The following is a 20,344-nucleotide window of genomic DNA, read 5'->3' as shown; positions in this document are numbered from 1 at the left end:
TAAGGTACATGGAAGCCTTTTGTGACTCAGCAATTTGTTTATATGTTTGGATATGCGGATGTAATGTTTTCATTCTGTGAGAAATTGCATGGAGAGATCCATGTACATAGCGGGATATGCAAAGGAGAGTGTCAATATATATACCATCTGACAAAATTAACGATTATTTGCATTTTACTGAAGTACTGGAATGCTGCTGGTTGGCGTGGTATTTCCATCCTCCTAACTCCCCGACAAGGCTGTAGCACAGCCTAGCGATATGTTGACTGTAGCATGTACATTCTGTGCTGTTTAGAAGGGTTCCGTGGCGTTCCCCGCTCTCCAGGGGTAGAGGAGAGGAACATAAAAAGTTTAAAATCTGTCGTGTATAGTACCTAGTGCACTGGAAATCAATAGCCGCTGGTGCGCCGCACTCACATGTAGCGTGATTCCAGTGTATATAAACGTTATGTCCGCAGTGCAATGCGTGAGGCCTCGGATGACGAATTGTAGCAATTTTTGAGTGAAGTGCGACAAGCCAAGGAGAGGCGAGAAGCAGTTTCCGTGCACTGGCTGTGAGTTTCTGCACCTTTATAGAAATGCGCTTTCTAAAGTCAGCCCTCTCGCCGCTCTCTGACAAGGCATCCTGTCCAGTCTCCGATTTCACGTTTCTCACCATGCAAGGTATATCTCGTGCCCTTGTCGTGCAGCCCGCACTCTGACACAGAGAGAGCATTATCGAAGTGGAACTGCCCCCGCTGGAGGGTGGGGGTGGGAGGGAGAGGCTTTGTTTTCACAGTAAAGCAAACCGTGGTCGTGGGTGAGTGTTGCTCGTGTGTAAAGTGCTGCAGCCGACCATGAAGCGGGAAGGAAACATATTTAAAACAAGATGTAGGTTACATCTGACTGAGAAACTAATCTTCACCATGTTTTTTGGGAAATCAGGGTAATTGTCAGTTGCTGATCTCTGCCTCAAGTGTTCAAAAGCGTTGAGCCATCAATGGAGAATGCTGTGTCACGGGTCTTCAATGAACTTAATCAAGATACTTCTAGACTGGGCTGAGTAAAGTACTCATTTAATTAGCAAACTAACCTGTCCTGTTAAAAAAATGATGTAGTTCAACAAGTCTTCGTGGCTCGATGCTGATTGGGAGGTGGGAGGGGAAGTAGGAGAGGGGGGAGTGATCGGGACAAAAGCGCTAGCGGCCACTTGCTAGCAAATGGTGACATGCAGAGCGCGTGAATGGGAAGAGCGGCCGTGGGAGGTGGGAGGGGAAGTAGGAGGGTGGTGGTGTGCGATGTGCATGCAGGGGGCGGGGGAGCGGCAGCCTTTGAAGTGTGATGCGAGGCACAGACAAATGGTGTGCGAGCGGTTTCCTTTCAAGTCTGATGGGGGCGGGGAGCAGCGAGTGCGCGCCCGTCGCACATGCACTGGCCATAATCCGCATTCCAAAGCCCTCTTGGTAGGATTTTCTGGTGGCCCTGTATATCTCTCGCCAGCAATGCGCAAGCGCATTGGCAGGCGAGACCTAAAAAGCGGGTCCCCTAGGTAAAGAACACAAGCTGTGGTGCGCCAACTACATGGAGACAAAAAAAGGGAGACACAGAAACTCAAAGGAGGTGCTAAAGTACTTTAATCCTATGGTTGGAATCTAAACAAGCTCTCGGCATTGCTGTGATGATTTGTGTGCCATGGATCTGTGACACTAATCAGTGAGTGAGCTCTCTAAACAAAGAGAAGGAATCATGCTGAAAACAAGCTCTCGGCATTGCTGTGGTGGGGCGGGAGCGCATTCCTTTGAAGTCTGATTAATGGGGGGGGGGACGGCAGCCTTTGAAGTCTGATGCGAGGCACAGACAAATGGTAGTTTGTGACGTGGATAGTTTGTGCACGCGCATAGTTCACATGAACTGTGTCTAATCCGCCGTTTTGGCAGACTTTTCAGACCGCTTACTAGAAATCTCGACAAACAAGTATTGCTAAAGCAATGCTTTAGGTCCAGACCTAAAAACTCTCACATTCACACGCGGTCCAGTGCGCCACTGTAAAGGCAGCAAGTTCTGTGGTTGAGTAAGGGCGGGGTTATGCTGCCCGAAAAACTTGATAGTAAATATGTGTAAATTTTTTTTTTAAATCCTTGCAAGATTACTTCTTTTTTAAAGAATTTTTTTGTCTATTCCAGTTGTTGCTCCACGTGCTGTCTACTGGGGCCGAAAAGGGGGTGGGGGGGTCTGAAGCTCAGTGCTGAAAGTGTTCCAGCAGCCGAAGCAGATGTGTTGTAATCACGTCCCTTCTCAGATTTGAGGGTTAGCCGGCCTGTGTCCCGGCGCATGCAGGTGTATATGTCTGTCACCGGCTGAAGGCGCAATGGACACTAGTAAATGCTGTTCAAAGACGTGAATAGCACTGATCACATAACCACGTGTGCACGGGCTGAGAGAGCACAAACTCGGCCGAGAGAAGTGAACCAGGGGGAAACAACCGTGATTGTGGCGGGGTCTTGACTGTGCACAATATATTGTGTTTATTGTTTTAGCTAGTCTACTAGAAGCGGGGTGCATATATATATCAAAAGGTACGCCCGGTGAATGAAACAGGGGTTGGGTGTTAATCAAGTGGGCAGGTGTTGAACATTGCCCTCAGGGACCCTCAGGACTCAAGGAGACTTAGTCCCCCAATTTACAACACACCAGGGAGTGCGTTTTCGCAGTGGTGCGCGGAGGGTCGTGGCCTGATGTCACAAGTGTGACAACGCGCCCTGTGGCGCCTTTTAAGTTGGGGAATTGAGTCCTCTTGAATCCTGAGGGCCAACTAACCCACCAGTTATGTCCAGTAAGAGCCACAGAGTTGCATTGCAACTTAAAACGGCCACAGGGCGTGTTTACACAGTGGTAAAGGGAGGGGACGGGGCCTGAGGTGACGTGTGCAAACACGCTCTGTGGAACGTTTTAAGTTGGGGAATTAATTCCCCTTCAATCCTGAGGGCCCCTGGGGGCCAACTGCCCATCAGGTGCTTCCAGTAAGCTCCACTACACTGCGTTGCAGAGAGGTGGTCCAGGCCATGCCCCTTTTTACACCTCTCTACAAAGCAGCTCTGTGGCACTAACTGGAGGTACCTGGTGGGCTAGTTGGACCCCAGGGACCCTTAGGATTCAAAGGGGACTTTATCCCCCAACTTAAAACGGCCACATGGCGTGTTTTCAAGGCTAACTGAAGGTAGCTTCTTGCCTGAGAGAACTCCCTGTTCTGTATGTCGTGCCACAGCAGATAGTTTAGCGTGTTTGTAGTGGCACTTCTTATCTTATGCCAGCAGATGATGTAAGCGCCATACCTGGCTAAGACTGGTTGTTGAAGGCCAAACTTATTTGAGGAGGTGATGTGTAGGGCGGAAGACCGAACATAGTTCTGTAAGCTTTGACCTGCGTGTTATCCAGCTCCTTAGCGTCTTTCCCCCGCTGCCATAAGTTATCGAGGGGAGAAGTTTACCCTGGACTACCTTTAGGAGCGGGGTCAGAGTCGGTCCCGCCAATTGGTTTGCAAGGTTTTTCATCATCAGGGTGGTCAACAGACCTTTCCTTCTTATTTCCTCTTTCTGGCGTCCAAACGACCCTTCCTTGTCGAATATGACTCCTAGATACTTGTACTCGCAAGCTGGGTCAATTTTGATGCCGCATAGAAACCAGTTCCTTTGTAAGTTCTTTTTATTATTTATTGACATTGTCCGGGTCTTGCTCAGATTTATTTTTAAGTTGTTTTCTGTTGCATAAGTTGAACAGGGTTGGTGCAAGCACACAACTCTGTTTCAGTCTTCTTGTTGTGGGGACTTTTGAGGAGAGGTGGGTGCCGCTGCCTAGTTTCACCTGCACCCAGGTGTCCATATGTAGGCACAGCAGCATGTTTAGAATAGTCTGTGGTATGCCCCATCGCGCCAGTTTCCACCATGGTCTGCCTCTCTCTACATTATCAAAGGCAGTACTAAAGTCAATATAACACAGGTGTAGAGGTAATTTGGAGGTTTTTGCTGCGTCGATTATTAGAGAGATTGTGAGGATGTTTGTAGATGTGCTAGCCATTTTGCGGAAGCCGGTCTGGTTCTGCGGTATTATCGGATTCGTCTCAGCCCAGATTGTAAGCTCCTCTAATATGGTGCCCGTAAAATATTTTGCTTCATTGTCGATCAGAGCTACTAAACGATAGTTATTGGGCTCGTCCTGGTCTCCTTTTTTTTTTTTTATAAATTGGGACTATTGTCGAGCCCCTCCAAGAATCTGGTATTCTGTTTAGCGGCCTGATTCCCAGAAAGAGAGGTTGCAGAATATCCACCCAATCTTCACTCTTCGCTTTGAACAGGGCAGGTGGAATGCCATTCGGTCCCGGGGCTCCTTCTTTCCTCCCTTTGGCGATCAGCTTTTTAATTAAGAGTGACAGCGGGCGGCTCGCTGCGCCTGATGGTTTGTTTCCTGTGGCTGGGTACTCCTGCTCCCTTATCTTAATTATGCTTGCTTCAGCTTGACCCTTTGGGAACCAGCTGTTGGAGGTTTGGGCCCCTGCATTTCCTGTTTGATGTCTGAAGTGGCTGGTAAGATATTTTATCCAGTTTGCTCCCGGAATATGAGACCCTATGCCCTTATTTTGTGGGGGCATGATCCCGTTCACAGTTTTCCATAAGCGGGCACTGCTGTTACAATTTGTGTCGTATAGGAGTTTTGCCCAGGTTTCGTTCTCGCGGTCTCTCTTGATGTTCCATTTCAGTCTTTTTAGCACTGCCCTTTGCTCATTCAGGGAAGCTCGTGCGCTAGTGTTCCCTGGGGATTTTTTGAGCTTATGCAGTCGAGTTTATTGATTTGAGTGACTTGAACTGTGTTCTCTGATCTTTCCGTATTTTTTTACTGCATTCTTTCCGAATATTGTCTTTTATACAGAAGTTATTTGCAAGTTTTTCTAGTAGTATGGCAGTCATATGTCCCCAGTAGGCAATTTGATCATTTGTGCTGGGAGCTTGCGAATTGAAAAGTTAAATTGCAGCTTTTGGACTGCGAGTTTAAGGTATTTATTGTACATTTGATCCTTTTTAGGTCTCGACTACAGCATTGCTTTAGCACTGCTAGTTTGTCGAGATTATAGTAATGCTTTCAAAAGTCTACCCAAACTGCGGATCGGGTACAGTTCATGTGACCCGGGCGAGTGCACATAGCACAGAGCCTCGGCATCAGACTACAAAGCAAAGGAATCCACTCCCCTGCCCGCATCAGATTTCAAAGGAGTCCGCTCCACTGCCCCCCGCCACGCAATGCTGAGAGCTTCAAAGGAAGCCGCTCCCCGCTCCCACCACGCAATGCGGCTCCCCCGCCCCACCACACAATACTGAGAGCTTGTTTTTCCAGGCAGCAGAACTGTCAATTTGTTGGGAACTCGGCAGGGTTCCTTCCGAGACGATCCATCAGCTGAGGCACAACAGACAGCCCAAAAACATGTTTTTGACTGCTGCTGAAGATCGCAGCGGAACTCTGTGCCTCAGTCCTCACCATTAAAGTGCTGTGCTGCCACCTGCTGGGCACTGTGAGCAGGCTCCTTGTTTTATTAAGCACACAATTTATTATAACTTTTGTTAAACTTGTCTCTCTGTGTGACTTCCCAAACGTGGCTCTCTTGAGTGACTTCATGGACCCGCTCTTTGTGACTTAACAGACCCAACCCAGCATTCGGAATGCTGTAGTGCACACAGTTAACAACAACATAGCAAGAATATATTTGTGATGCAACACAGGAGAAGTGAAAAACGGACAGCTTGAGAGCATAGATGTAGCCCATGTATATAATTGTTCTTACCCTCCACATATCTGAATATCGGCTTTGTGTCCTGTACGCCTCAGGGGCCTGGCGCCCTATTCATCAGTGAAACACAGCCGTACAAAAGGAGTTGGTGATGGACGGAGCATCTGAACCAATCAAATACTCACACCCAGTCAACAGATCTGGGTTTAATCCATCACCGTTCTTTAGCCCACTCTGCACCCCAGTTCAGGCATGGCCATATGCAAATCAGTCTGACCCTGTGCCTCAGTGAAACACAGGAGCAAGCTCTGGTTCCCCCTCGCTGATTGGTTCGCGGCCGGCGCGTGCTGCAGAGTGGTGTAAGATTCCAGAAGCAAGCGATAATTGAACAGCAGGTTTACTACCAAGGCCATAAATCACGTCCTTTGCTCTTCTGACAGGCTGGAGGTGAGTGTGACGCTGCCCTTATTAGGCGGCCTCCTTTCCAGGTGGCGAGCCAGCTTAGCGCCTCCGGTAACTCCTGATGACAGGCTCGTCCTCAAGCGGACGTGCCTTTCTCTGAAAACACGTTTAAATGTTGTCGTTAAAACCCAGCACTCAGTTGTGCTTCTGTGCCTTTTGAAGAAGGCCTCTTACTCTACTACAAAATAACAGCCGTTCCTGACTGGTTATTCTGGCGCCACGAAAGTGCCTTGCGGCTTTAGTTACAGTTTAGTCACATGCAGCATTAAAATGACCTTTTGGGAAACCTGCAAGTTTACCGCACCCGAATCTGCACTGTTTTTTTTAATGGTTTCTGTTATCGCACTGGAGCAAGTATAATCATAAATGCAAAGCTTTTAGAGTCAGCAATCTATTGGAGGGGGTCCTTATTGTTCGTGCTGTGGTTGGCATCAGTACCTATGTGCTTTCCGGTGTCTGGCCAGATAAAGAAAACTTAAAGCCCACACAAGGTGGTTTTTCTAGCACAGAAAGAGAACCTCCGAGGTAAATATGAGCATCCGAGCAGATCAGCTACTACCATGGAAAAAATAGTAAAGGAACTTGAAGTGCATTTTGTCCGCAGCAGTAACATAAAATCATTAGAAATCGTGTTTTAGATAGCTCTTGTTGACACTGGTGTTGCTGTGTCATGGTGGTGGAAACAGCAGACGTTCCCATTATCATTTTGTTGATCTCGCAATGATGTGAGGCTAAGTTGACACTACTAGGATGCTGATATGTTACCATTGGGCTGCCAGCCACACATCTCTGCCGCAGTCTCTTAATCCACCAAGCCATCTTACTGGCCAAGACCGTTATTATGGTGCTTGAGCGTACTTGTTTTGGCTATCATTTCGGCAAGGAAAGCCGACTGGACGATTCACCTTTAATTGATCATAGACGTCCCTGAACCGTGCGGGTGGTTAAAACATGCACCACTCTCTCCACACCCCTCTCTCTCTTCATCCCTCTCTACCTATCGCCTTCACTCTATCCATCGCCTTCACTCTATCCATCGCCTTCACTCTATCCATCGCCTTCACTCTATCCATCGCCTTCACTCTATCCATCGCCTTCACTCTATCCATCGCCTTCACTCTATCCATCGCCCTCACTCTATCCATCGCCCTCACTCTATCCATCGCCCTCACTCTATCCATCGCCCTCACTCTATCCATCGCCCTCACTCTATCCATCGCCCTCACTCTATCCATCGCCCTCACTCTATCCATCGCCCTCACTCTATCCATCGCCCTCACTCTATCCATCGCCCTCACTCTATCCATCGCCCTCACTCTATCCATCGCCCTCACTCTATCCATCGCCCTCACTCTATCCATCGCCCTCACTCTATCCATCGCCCTCACTCTATCCATCGCCCTCACTCTATCCATCGCCCTCACTCTATCCATCGCCCTCACTCTATCCATCGCCCTCACTCTATCCATCGCCCTCACTCTATCCATCGCCCTCACTCTATCCATCGCCCTCACTCTATCCATCGCCCTCACTCTATCCATCGCCCTCACTCTATCCATCGCCCTCACTCTATCCATCGCCCTCACTCTATCCATCGCCCTCACTCTATCCATCGCCCTCACTCTATCCATCGCCCTCACTCTATCCATCGCCCTCACTCTATCCATCGCCCTCACTCTATCCATCGCCCTCACTCTATCCATCGCCCTCCCTCTATCGATCTATCGCCCTCCCTCTATCAATCGCACTCAGTCTATCTATCGCATCACCACAGCATCACTCAGCACCACCACAGCATCACTGAGGGGCAACACAGTATTACTATGCGCTACCACAGCATCACTGAACGCCACAGCATCACTCGCTACCACATCATCACTCAGCGCTACCACAGCATCAATCTGTGCAACCATTCAACAACAACTGGTTCAAATATGTTCTCTCAATGTTTCAAGCTTTATTACAAATGTCATAAAAAGAGGTTAATATTTCACTTCTGTTCTTGGATTTTCGTCACAATAAAATACACTTAACATAATCTTCACAAAATTTATTTACAAAAGTTTAAGCTATTGCCATTATAAATTACAATAACTTATTTAAGTATTAATTATTAGAAAATAAATAAAAGCCATTGCTATTTGTAATATCAATACATCTAAGTCACATAAATACAACATATTGCATTACAAATGCTATAAGTGTCACATTTGCGAAAGTTAAAACTATTGGCATTGTAAATGACAAAGCTATTAATTTAGCTATTTTCAAAACAAACACATAAATATAAAATTTGTCATTTACAATACCAATAGCTCAAACTTTCCTAATGCGAGACCTATTACATTGCCAATGCTGGTTAGATTTGATGTGTAATAGGCCACAAGGTCACGTCTGGCCAAATTGGTCTGGGAGCGGTGGCTGTTAGTTGAATTTCCTGAGGGCGGTGGTCTCTATAGCCCTTATTCCCTATTCTGAACCCAAGGATGTGTGGGAACAGCGCGAGGCTTGCTAAGGTGTAATCCAGTACGGAACTTGTTGTTGCAGAATAAAAAGATTCGACTGGAGGAGAGTCTTCCGGAAATCTTCCGTTTAGGGATCGAAGATTTAGATGTTCTAGGTCATCGAGGAATTGGCTGTTGTGACATTTCTTCCTTCCATGCACTGGGACACATTGGGTGGGAATATTGTAGATTCCAGTTAGATTCAATACCTCCTACCCTTCTGCCGAGCCAATCAGATAATGGCTTAGGTCCCTTGTCAAGATAAACATTGGGTTTTCCATCTCTGTGGCATACTTTACTAGTTGGTTAGTAAGTTTAGTCGAGTCTTTGCGTTTAGGATGGACATACGAGTTAATTATGCACACCTCCTTTTCTTCTTCATCAACGACGATACTTATTATGATTGTTAGTGTTGCGTTTGACATCGAATCCTTGAGGGTTGATGGGCTATGCTTGTCGTGGAAACATAGGTGGTTAGCGCGCCAGAGCAGTGGCCAAATCTGCCAATTCTTATTGCTGGTGTGGCCAAACATGTGTAACCCTCAATATGCTGTGGGTCCGTAAGCCAAGTTTCTTGCAACAAGATTATGTCGAAGGTTGTAACATAATTAGGCTTTCCTGTTTTCAGTTTCTATTTTTGGTAAATTCTGGTGGGGTTTTTTCAGTGTTTTCAATATCTTAAAAAACAGTTGTCATCAGTGATTACACATTTTCGCGCCACTAAAAACCACAGAAAAAGTGTTTCTCCGGTGTTTATACAACGTTTTGCTTTTGTTATTGCTTGCTTTCTGCACTGAAAGAACATGGTATTTAGACAGTGTACTTCTAGTGTATATAAGGTCCAAATAGATTTTTGCAAATTAATCTTACTGTAGTGCACCATACAATACTTCTTCAGTGAGTCTTTGGGTCATGTGCCCTCGCTCTTTCCTTCCCATGTAATCTTCTGTGAAAAGCCCCTCTCAGCATACCATCTAACAAGTGGCAAGGATCTCCTACAGGGAATCACTTCAGCTCGGGTATCAATTTTGACAGGTCATCACACAACTTTTTAATATACGTAGCTGAATCACTGCAAATACAAACAATAGGACTTCAATATTTGTTGAACTTGGAAAGAACCATTTTTTGCAGAGCATTGCAAGTGACACTGAGTTCAATGCTTTCCAAATGTCTGGTGTCATGTTTTCACCACTATCCCAGATGCTTGGTGATATATCTTGTCACTATACCTTGCATTGAATGTTTAAAGCCTGAAGTGTTGGCAATTCACCTACTATCAATACTGACCCACTAGAAACTATGGTCTGATGTATTAAGGGTTTTTACCCATTCTCTGTGGGTAAATGTGATGACACATATTAGGAAATATTTTTATGAACCAGCCATTTTACCTATCAGTGAAAGAATCAAATGCAGCCAAAATATCAAATATGAGTTTGAAATGTTCTGAATCTCTACAGTTTATAAAATAATTAAACTAGACCTAAAACATGAAACTAAACCCTACATCTTAAGACCAAAGGCCACAAAATTGAATAAAAAAAAAGGAAGAAGAAACAACATTTTAGTGGCATCCCTAAAGAACAAAACTCAAGCAGAATAATGTTAGCCAGTCTTCCTTACTGTTAGCTTGTATAACAAAGTTACATTGTATTGACACCTTCAGGAAGAAAAAAATGACTCTTTCATTCTCTTTTTCCTTTCTTTGAATGGCATTTAGGTTTGTGGTTGTGCAGGTGTTTTTCCAGTGTTTATATGTTTCCACCGGTGAGGGCTATTTATCTTTCAGTGGGGTTTTATCAGTTATTATAGGTTTAAACCTAAAACCCCACAGCCTAAACATAATTCAAGAAATCAGGGTCCTCTATTTTTGTTGCTAAGCCGTTAAATGTCCACGAGCATAGTCTGAGGGAAGGTTCTTTTGCCGCTTTGTGTTGTGAGTTGCGTCAACCCTCCTCTGTGCGTATAGTTATAGTGCGGGGTAGTGCTTCCCTGATGAGACCTTGATTTGAGTAGGCGAATACCCTCGACGATAGTTCTGGTTGGTCCCTCTGACTGCTGGTGCTCCGTTGTCGCGAACTTACCCACGCGCCTCTAAGTACGCAGTTTGAGTGTACTGGATTTTTTTTTGTTATTGGACTTGCGTTGCTCAATAATGGAAATGAATAGGCTGGTTTATGGAAAGGGGCAATGTCGATGCCCCAGTTTAGAAATATCCCCAATTCAGCTAAAATTGTATCTGCAATTTTGCTTGTGGTCCACGTTGTCTTTGTTGCCTCTGGGCTTTGGGGATTAGCAGTGTGTATGAACTCTAGGGAGAGTAGATCCATTGAGCTTATGCCGGCATACAAATAGTATTTTGACTTGTAGCGCCTTCTGAAGTGATGCCTCGTCACCTTCAGAGCAGTAAGTTCTAACAGAATAACATTTTGTAGTGCCTACTGTGATCACTTTACATTAATTATCAATCCTGCCATGAATGCCACCTTTCCCAGTAACAGCTACATCTGTGGTAATGGTCAATTGGGGTTGAGGGTGTGCAAAAGATCTACCCAATCATAGATCGAGTTTGTGCCATCTGTGTTTTTTCCTCCCAACTTAGACCGATAACAACACTAGATCCTCCTATAACCGAGTCACTTTAGGCCATAGACTCAAATATTCCAGAAAATAATATATCTGTAAACGTCTGTTTGGCACCAGCTAAATGCATGAACTATTATTTCCAACAATTTCAACTACTTCCTCGGGAACAGATGTTTTAATGTCTGGTAAAGAATTCAACTCTCTCTGTGATTGCTTCAGGCTTCATTGCTACTGAAATGTGAGCGGATGCCAGATTTGACTGGAAATGGGCTTGTGAATCTCAGATTGTGAGATTGTCTTCAGTGTATGGTTCTGTCATTTCTGAATTGTCATTACCTTCACCGGTCAGTCACCAAGGTACGGATGACAACTAAGGTAACACAATTGCACAGCTCCCTCTGCCAGAGTTAAACACTCTTTGTACTGACTTTATGCCAAAAGGCTTGACTTTGTACTGGCAATTCTTCCCACCTTCCGCAAGAAAAATATTAGTTACCCCATGCAACGTTTCTGGTGGATACTTTATCTACCTGCAGATTCTTCACCTGTAGAATCCTTGGAATCAAGCTGGATCCATAAACTTCAATGCCCGCACATTGCTAGAATGGGGCACTGGCTCCGTATCGATGCTGGAAGTGGCGTCAGATGACGTCACTTAAGCCATATAGCACTCATCCCGATGCAACAGCATCAGTACCCTTTTTTCTCCGCCTTCAACATGTTTCTGGAGCTCGTTCGCTCTCTTCTGAGAGTCGTGAGTTTTCCCCAAAGAAATTGTAGCCTAGGGCAGTCCTATGTTGTATCCAAAATGTTCAGGCTGTAGGCATTGTAGGGATTGTGAGGGGCAGATATTCACCACAGACCCACACTCCATATAATTATGGTGCTTTGGATCAGACCAGGATTCCTGTTCCTGCGAATCATGCCTCAGTATGCATACGCAGGCAATCAAGGAAAAGGAGGCCCCTGAGGACAGGGGAGTCGTCAACGTTCAAGGCCCCGTTCCAGGTCTACTTCATTGCATGAAAGAGCAAAAATACATAAATAGAAGCATTGAGAACATAACATTTGACCCTGCTCTGGACAGCTCAGTACCTGTTCCTCAGCCAGACCTTCGAGCCATATCTGCCAATGCCTTTCTTTGCCTCATCACTAGCGCTAGCTTTATTCTTGACAGATCTGTTATGGTTAGCACCGTAGATGATGGATTTCAAGGCACCAATACCATCTTTCCAAGAGTTCTCAGTGTCAGGTATGGACCCAGCGGTGTTGCCTAACGCAATGTTTGGCATTTTTGCTTAGGCCACAAATACGTCAGGTGGCCAACGTCGGCCAGGGGGCATCATTCAATCTCCCCATGTTCATACAACTGGTACCATACGATGCAGGGCCTGTAGCACCAGTGCCTGTACCAGTCTTTACACCAGTTCACAGTAGCACCATCAACACCAACACTGACACCTCCCCTGGAGCTGCACTCTGACCATTGGGTGGTGCCGCCTCCTCAAACAGGTCCAGGAGGAGCAAAGGCTCATTGAAGATGACGATTATAGAAGGATCCGCAATATCGTTGGTAAAGAGTCCAACCTTCTTAACCTATATCCCGAGGGCGATAATGAAGGGGAAGATTCTTATATTGCCGACCCTTCCTCTGCTAGATGTCTGGACACTTTGCCAGAGATGGTCATGGAATGTTTTGCCATACCCGCTTCCACAGAGGTTCTGTCATTTCACTTTGTTATAAAGGAAGTAGCTGAGGGTTCTGGACGTACAACTACGCTCAGTAGCCGTAAAGACTAATGTCCTCACAACAGTCAGAAAGGTTAGCGAGATGCAGGCGCTTAGTTCCTGTCCTACTTTTACATCGTTTTCCTCTAAGGAGGTAGTGTTGAGAACTAGGGCTCCTTTCCTGCCTAAGCTTGTAACTCTTTTCCATCCGAGTCAGTCCAGCACTCTTCACACCTTCTATTCCCAGCCCCGTTCAATACAGGAGGAACAGTTAAATAGTTTGGATCCTAGAAGGTTAGTCAACAACTACCTGGACCATATTAAGTACACAAAACCAGATGAGCAGCTCTTAATGGGGACTTTGGTGCCAAGAAAAGCAAAGTGGTACAGAAATTAACCTTTTCAATGTGGATCATCCACTGCATAAAGACCTGCTATGCGTTGGCCGAAGAGGAACCTCCACAAGGGATAAGATTACAAACCATCACTCTTGCCTCTGCAAGAGGAGTTCCAATTGCAAAGCTATTTGAGGCAGCACTGTGGGCATTTCTACACACATTCACCAAGGATTACAGCCTGGATTCCAAGGTGTGTAGAGACTGTCATTTTGCCAGTTCCATCTTGCAGGATGACCTAGTATAACCATCTATAAACCCTCCTCGCAGGTTGATGCAGCTATGGAACGTATTTTGAGAAATATGCAGGTAGAAGTATTCATCAGAAGAAAGAGCTACTTACCTGCGATAACTAATGTTCTGGTAGACACTATCTACCTGCAGATTCCACAATGATCCACCCACTTCCCTGTATGATAGTTATAAAGAAAGGTTAATAAAATCCCAAATCTACATATATTTTGGTACAGCACTACTCTGTCGATGTCGGTCCATCTGGTTGCCTTAATGGCAGGAGAATAATAGATGGAAACTGACATTGTGCCAGGGTGCAAGTAGAAGCATCCATCAGAAATTTCAGGCGTTGATGATGTGCTGCATGCATTGGCATATGAAAACATGCATCTTTCAGATCCAATACAGTCATGTTTACTTTGTGAAATAGATTTACCTCTTGCAACACTTTCATCTTGAAATGCAATATTCTAACAGATCTGTTTAGGAACCTCGAGTCTAAAACCAGTCTGAATGGGCTATACTTCTATGGTATGAGTAAAGATACAGAATACGCCACTCTCACTCAATCCACATGTAATTTCCTCCAATTGTAGCAGTAATTGATACTTATTTGTTTCGTCATTTGCTGCTGGATGAGTAACTCTGCACAACCAACACCAGTTTTGTTCACATGGGCACCTCCAGGTCTCAAAAGATTCCTATCACTTGTGGAGTCCTCTGGGGTTTCATACTGCCCAGTCATCCTCAAGTGCTACATGGAGCTGTTGGTGCTCTACTCACAGATGATAGCATCAAAATTCATTAAATGCTGATGATACACGCAACTATACTTGAAAGTCTCCTTTGATTCGCACATTCAATGCCTTAAACACAGACTGCACATACTCCAGGCCAGAATGTCCAGCAGCTACCTGAGGCTCAACCCAACCAAGACAGAATTCCTGTTATTTTCTAAGAACAAGAAAGATTACAAACTTGGCTCAATGACCTGAACCTTGATGGCTTAAAACACCAACTTTCATTGAATGCCTAGTCACTCGGATTCACGTTGGACGCTCACCTCATCTCAAGGAAAATGCCTCAAATGAACAAGTTAGTTACCTTCGGTAACGCTTTTTCTGGTAGATACAGTATCTGCATGTGGATTCCCTACCCTGTGACTATCCCCTTGCGTCAGCAACATTAGGAAATTCTTTTTGTAGCTTTGCGCCGACGTGGATGACGTCACCAACACCATAATAGGCCCACGCTGGCGTGAGGACATCAGTTCCGCCCTTTTTTCCGTGCCTTCGAGGCACACGGACGGACCGATGACAGTAGATATATACGCAGTACACACAGTACACAAATGTCAAGATAACACACACGGTGTGAAGCAAATGCAGAAATGCAATTAAAATAAAACATGTCCTTGACAAACTCAGGTATATTAAGAGTGGACAACGGGGAGGCGGGAGGGTCAGTGAGGAATCCACAGGCAGATACTGTATCTACCAGAAAAAGGGTTATCAAAGGTAAGTAACTTGTTCTTCTCATAGATACATCTGCCAGCGGATTCCTCAACTTGTGAATAAAGTCCCACAGCAGTCCCCACTCCCGGAGGAGGGTGTCCACTCTCCTATACCAGGAAATCTTGGAGGACATAGTGCGCAAAGTGGCCGTCCCTCCTCACCTCGGTATCCAAGCAGTAATGCTTCGCGAAAGTATGGAGGGAGGCCCAAGTCGCGGCTCTACAAATATCCTCAACAGGTACACCTCTGGAAAGAGCAGATGTTGAAGACTTAGCTCTAGTAGAATGAGCCCTTTTACCCTCTGGAGAATCCTTCCCGCCAGGGAGTAGCAGATCTTGATGCATAAAACAATCCATCTCGAGAGAGTGCGCTTGTGCACCGCCTTCCCCTTCTTGCAGCCAGCGAAACCAACGAACAGCTGGTCATGCGACCTGAACTCGCTCGTTCTGTCCAGGTAGAAACTCACCGCCCTCTTAGGGTCCAAGCGGTGAAGCCTTTCCGCATCCTTGGAAGGGTGAGGGGGAGGATAGAAGGTAGGGAGGGCAACGGACTGCCCCAGATGAAATGGAGTTACCACCTTCGGCAGAAAAGCAGCCCTGGTCCTGAGAACCATTCGATCAGCATGAATGGACAAAAACAGGGGCTTTGAACTAAGGGCTTGAAGCTCACTTACCCTCCTTGCCGAGGTAATTCCCACCAGAAAAACAGTCTTGAAAGACAAAAGTCTCCTGGGACACTTGTGCAATGGTTCGAAAGGCGAACCCATCGAAAATGTAAGCATAAGGTTCAAATCCCATTGAGGAACAATAAAAGGTGTTGAAGGAAATTTATTTGTAAGGCCCTTGATGAATCGTAATACAATAGGAGATTTAAATAAAGAGGGCTGGTCCGGCAACCAAAGGAAAGCCGATAAGGCTGATAAATAACCTTTGATAGTTGCAACCGCAAAACCCTGCTGGGCCAAAGAAAATGCAAATTGAAGTATATTGGACAAACAAGCCCTTAAAGGGTCAATGGACTTCTTGCCACAATAAGCAACACATTTAGACCATCTATAAGAATAGATAGTCACGCCTAGCCGACAAAATGACATCCACCACATCGTGTGGAAGAGAAAAGGAACTCCGATTGCCCCGTTCAATCTCCAGGCATGAAGGTGTAAGGTCTGGAGGTGGGGGTGTAGAACTTGCCCCTCCTCCTGGGAGAGGAGAGGAGATCTGCCCTGTGAGGGAGACGAAGCGGCGAGCACGAGGAGAGGTGGAGAAGATCTGTGTACCACACCCTTCTTGGCCAATCCGGGGCGGTCAATATAACTTGGGCCCGGTCTTGGCGAATCTTCCTCAGAACCCAAGGAATCAAGGGTATGGGAGGAAACGCATAAAGGAGTTGCGAGTACCAACTCAACTGAACTGAAACGTGTCCCCCAGTGCTCCTTGCATCGGAAACTGGAGACTGCAGAATGACGGGCAGTGAGCATTCTCGTGAGTGGCAAACAGGTCCACCTGAGGAGTTCCACACGTCCGGAAGAAGCGACGCACCACCTCCGGGTGAAGCCGCCACTCGTGGTCGGCCGAAAACTGCCGACAGACTGTCTGCACGTACGTTCAGAACACCGGCCAGATGATTTGCCATCAGACAAATCTGATGGTTCTGAACCCAGGACCAGAGACGCAGAGCCTCTCTGCAGAGATACTGCGACCCTACTCCTCCCCGCTTGTTGACATACCACATCGCGGTGGTGTTGTCCGTCAGGACTTGAACTGACCGACCGCAAAGGGAAGGGAGGAAGGCCTTGAGCGCTAAACGTATGGCCCGCAACTCTAGAAGGTTGATGTGAAGCAACCTTTCCTCTGGAGACCAAAGACCTTTGACCTCCAGATCCCCCAGTTGAGCACCCCACCCTAGAGTGGATGCATCCGTTATCACTGTGGCCACCGATGGAGGCAGTTGAAAAGGCTTTCCCTGAGACAGATTGCCTTCCACGCCCCAACAAGACAGATCCGCCGCAGTTTCTCTGGAGATCCTCACCGACTCCCTGAGATCTCCGTTGTGCTGATACCACTGCCTGCGGAGGCACCACTGGAGAGCCCTCATGTGCCAGCGTGCATGGTTGACCAACAGAATGCAAGAAGCCATCAGACCGAGCAGACGAAGGACCTTCAGAACCGGAACAATCGCTCCACTGTGAAATAAAGGAATCATTTCCTGTATGTCATGAATCCTTTGAGGAGGAGGGAATGCACGACACACATTAGTGTCCAGTACCACACCTATGAACAGGTTGTGCTGGGAGGGCACCAGGTGAGACTCGGGTACATTTATCGAAAAACCCAACCTGTGCAACAACTGAGTTGTCTCTTGCAGATGATGGTGCACTATCTCTGGAGATTCTGCCTTGATCAGCCAATTGTCCAGATACGGAAATACAGGTATCCCCAACGTTCTGAGATGTGCAGCCACCACTGCCATCACCTTGGTGAAGACTCGAGGCGCAGTAGTAAGACCAAACGGAAGGTCCGCAAACTGGTAATGTTGCGACCCAACCGTGAAACGGAGATACTTCCTGTGCGACTTCAGGATAGGAATATGAAAATACGCATCCTATAAATCGATTAACACCATCCAGTCTTCTTCCAGCAGCGTCTGAAGAACCTGCGCAAGGGTGAGCATCTTGCACCTCTCCAGTTTGAGATAGAGGTTCAAAATCCTGAGGTCCAGGATTGGACGAAGTCTGCCATCCTTCTTGGGGATCAGGAAATACCGGGATTAGCATCCCTGACACCTCTCCTGCTCCAGAACCACCTATATCGCACCCTTTCTGAACAATGCCAGGACTTCCTCCTGCAGGAGAAGCAGGTGGTCCTTCGAACAAAAACCCTGGAAGGAAGGTAATTTGGGGGAACTCCCGAAAAGGAAGAGCATACCCATTTTCCACGAGATTGAGAACCAAAAGATCTGATGTAATCAATTCCCAATCTCGTAGAAAATGGGTAAGCCGACCCCCCACTGGGCCCACATGATCTGGAATGGCAGATCTAGGACTGCTTTGCTGCGTTGGCAGGGGGCTCGGAAGAGGAAGAGGAGGAGGAGGCTTGATGACCTCTGGGACAAGCTCTTTGTCTGCCCCTATAAGACTTGTACAGCGTATTTTGCTGCGGCTGTGGTTGAGATTGTTTATAGGCTCGAAAGGAAGACCTGCCAAATCCTCTGAAGCGCTTCCCAAATGTGCCTCTTGTCTGATGGCCCAACGACTTCGCCGTCGCTCTGCTGTCTTTAAAACGCTCTAAAGCAGTATCAGCCTTCTTACCAAACAGTCCAGACCCATCAAAGGGCAAATCCATCAAGGCAGACTGTACATCTGCTGAGAACTCTGACGACTTTAACCACGCAGCTCTCCTAGTGTCCACCGAAGCGCCCATGACTCTCGCCACCGAATATGCCGTGTCCAGACCACTCTGGATTACCTGCCTTGCTGCAGCCTGAGTGTTAGATATAACTTCCTGAAAGTCCTTTCTATCCCCTTCAGGAATCTTGGGCACTAACTGTTTTACAGAATCCATCAGGGCATGGATGTTACGTCCCATCAGGCAAGTCGCATTAGTAGATTTTAACGTCATGCTGGCTGAGAAGACTTTCTTAGCTGCCTGATGTTATGTTAATATTTATTTGTTAAGCGCTCGTACGCCCAAGGGCTTCATGGCCCTATCGGAGGGAACATGACACATAGTAAAGCTCAGCAGTAAGCCTGATTAAACAGCCATGTTTTAAGAGAGTGTCTAAAACTGAGAAGATCTGAGCTCATTTTTGGAGAAAACGGTAGCGAATTCCAGAAGGTGGCCGCAAGATGGTCAAAACAGCAGCCGCCAAGGCGTTTTTTCTTAAAGGACGGAACAACCAATAAGGCTTTATGGGCAGAGAGAAGATTTAATGAGGGGTTGTATCTGGAAGCAAGATTTTTTATAAATTTCGGGCCTATGTCCTGTAGAGTTTTAAAATGATGCACCCAGTTTTAAACATAATTCGTTGTGCCACAGGCAGCCAATGAAGTTGTCTCAAACCAGGTCTGATCGACTGCCATTTTACTTGTTTAAAGCTTGATTTTGGACAAGCTGGAGTCTTTTTTGCAAGCCCGCTGGAAGTCCCAAATAAAGACTATTTGAGAAGTCCAGTCAGGACAAGACGAGGGCAATGGTAACCTGAATAAGTGTGGCCTGTGTGAGGAACTGGGCTATTCTTATTTTCTTAAGTTGAAAGAAGCTGGCAGAGACTACTGTGCCAACTTGTCCTTTCAAAGAAAGATCCGTACTGAGTGTAACTCCCAGACTTTTGACCGAGAAAGATCTCGTAAGTGGAGCCCCCATGCTAGATGGCCAAAAGCATGGGCTCCAGCTTAATTCGCTTTTCCCAGGCAAGATTAGTTCCGTCTTCCCTGGGTTAAGCTTCAGGTGGTTAAGACTCATCCATCTCTGTATATGTGTCATAGTATTTTGGAATTCCACCACGGAATCTATGGTGTTAAGAGGAAAGATCAGTTGGAGATCATCCGCGTAGTTATAGATGGTGACTTTAGCATTCCTTAGAGAATATAAAAGTGGACGGAGATATAAATGAAATAATAAGGGTGACAATGATGAACCTTGTGGCACTCCACATGTAGTGGGAGTTATAGGGGCTGTGAAAGTACCAAGTCTTACTGATTGCGTGCGTCCTGTAATAAAAGAGGTGATACAGCTTAAAGCCAGGCCCCTGAGGCCGGCTTGTTCGACACGGTTGATAAGAATGGTATAATCAACCGTGTCGAACGCTGCTGACAGATCAAGGAGTACAAGGGACTGGTGAATGCCTCTATCGGCATTGCGTCTTAGAGTGTTTTGAACAGCAAGGATCACGACTCCCGTTGAGTGACAAGGACGGAAGCCAGCCTGATTAGATTCGAGATAATCAGAATTTTCTATAAATTTGGACACACATGTAGAGACATGGGCTTCCAGGATTTTTGATGCATAAGGTAAAAGGGATATTGGTCTATAATTTATTGGATCATGAGGGTCTGCTCCTGTTTTTTTGATCAATGGAATGAGCAGAGCTTTCTTGAGGCAATCGGGCACTTTGCCCTTTGAAAGTGAGCCATTTAACAGCGGAAGAACGCCGTGTGGTATTGTC

The sequence above is a fragment of the Lissotriton vulgaris genome, chromosome 3_1 (assembly GCF_964263255.1).
Source record: "Lissotriton vulgaris chromosome 3_1, aLisVul1.2, whole genome shotgun sequence".
NCBI classification, from domain to species: Eukaryota; Metazoa; Chordata; class Amphibia; order Caudata; family Salamandridae; genus Lissotriton; species Lissotriton vulgaris.
This window is presented reverse-complemented; position numbering follows the sequence as displayed.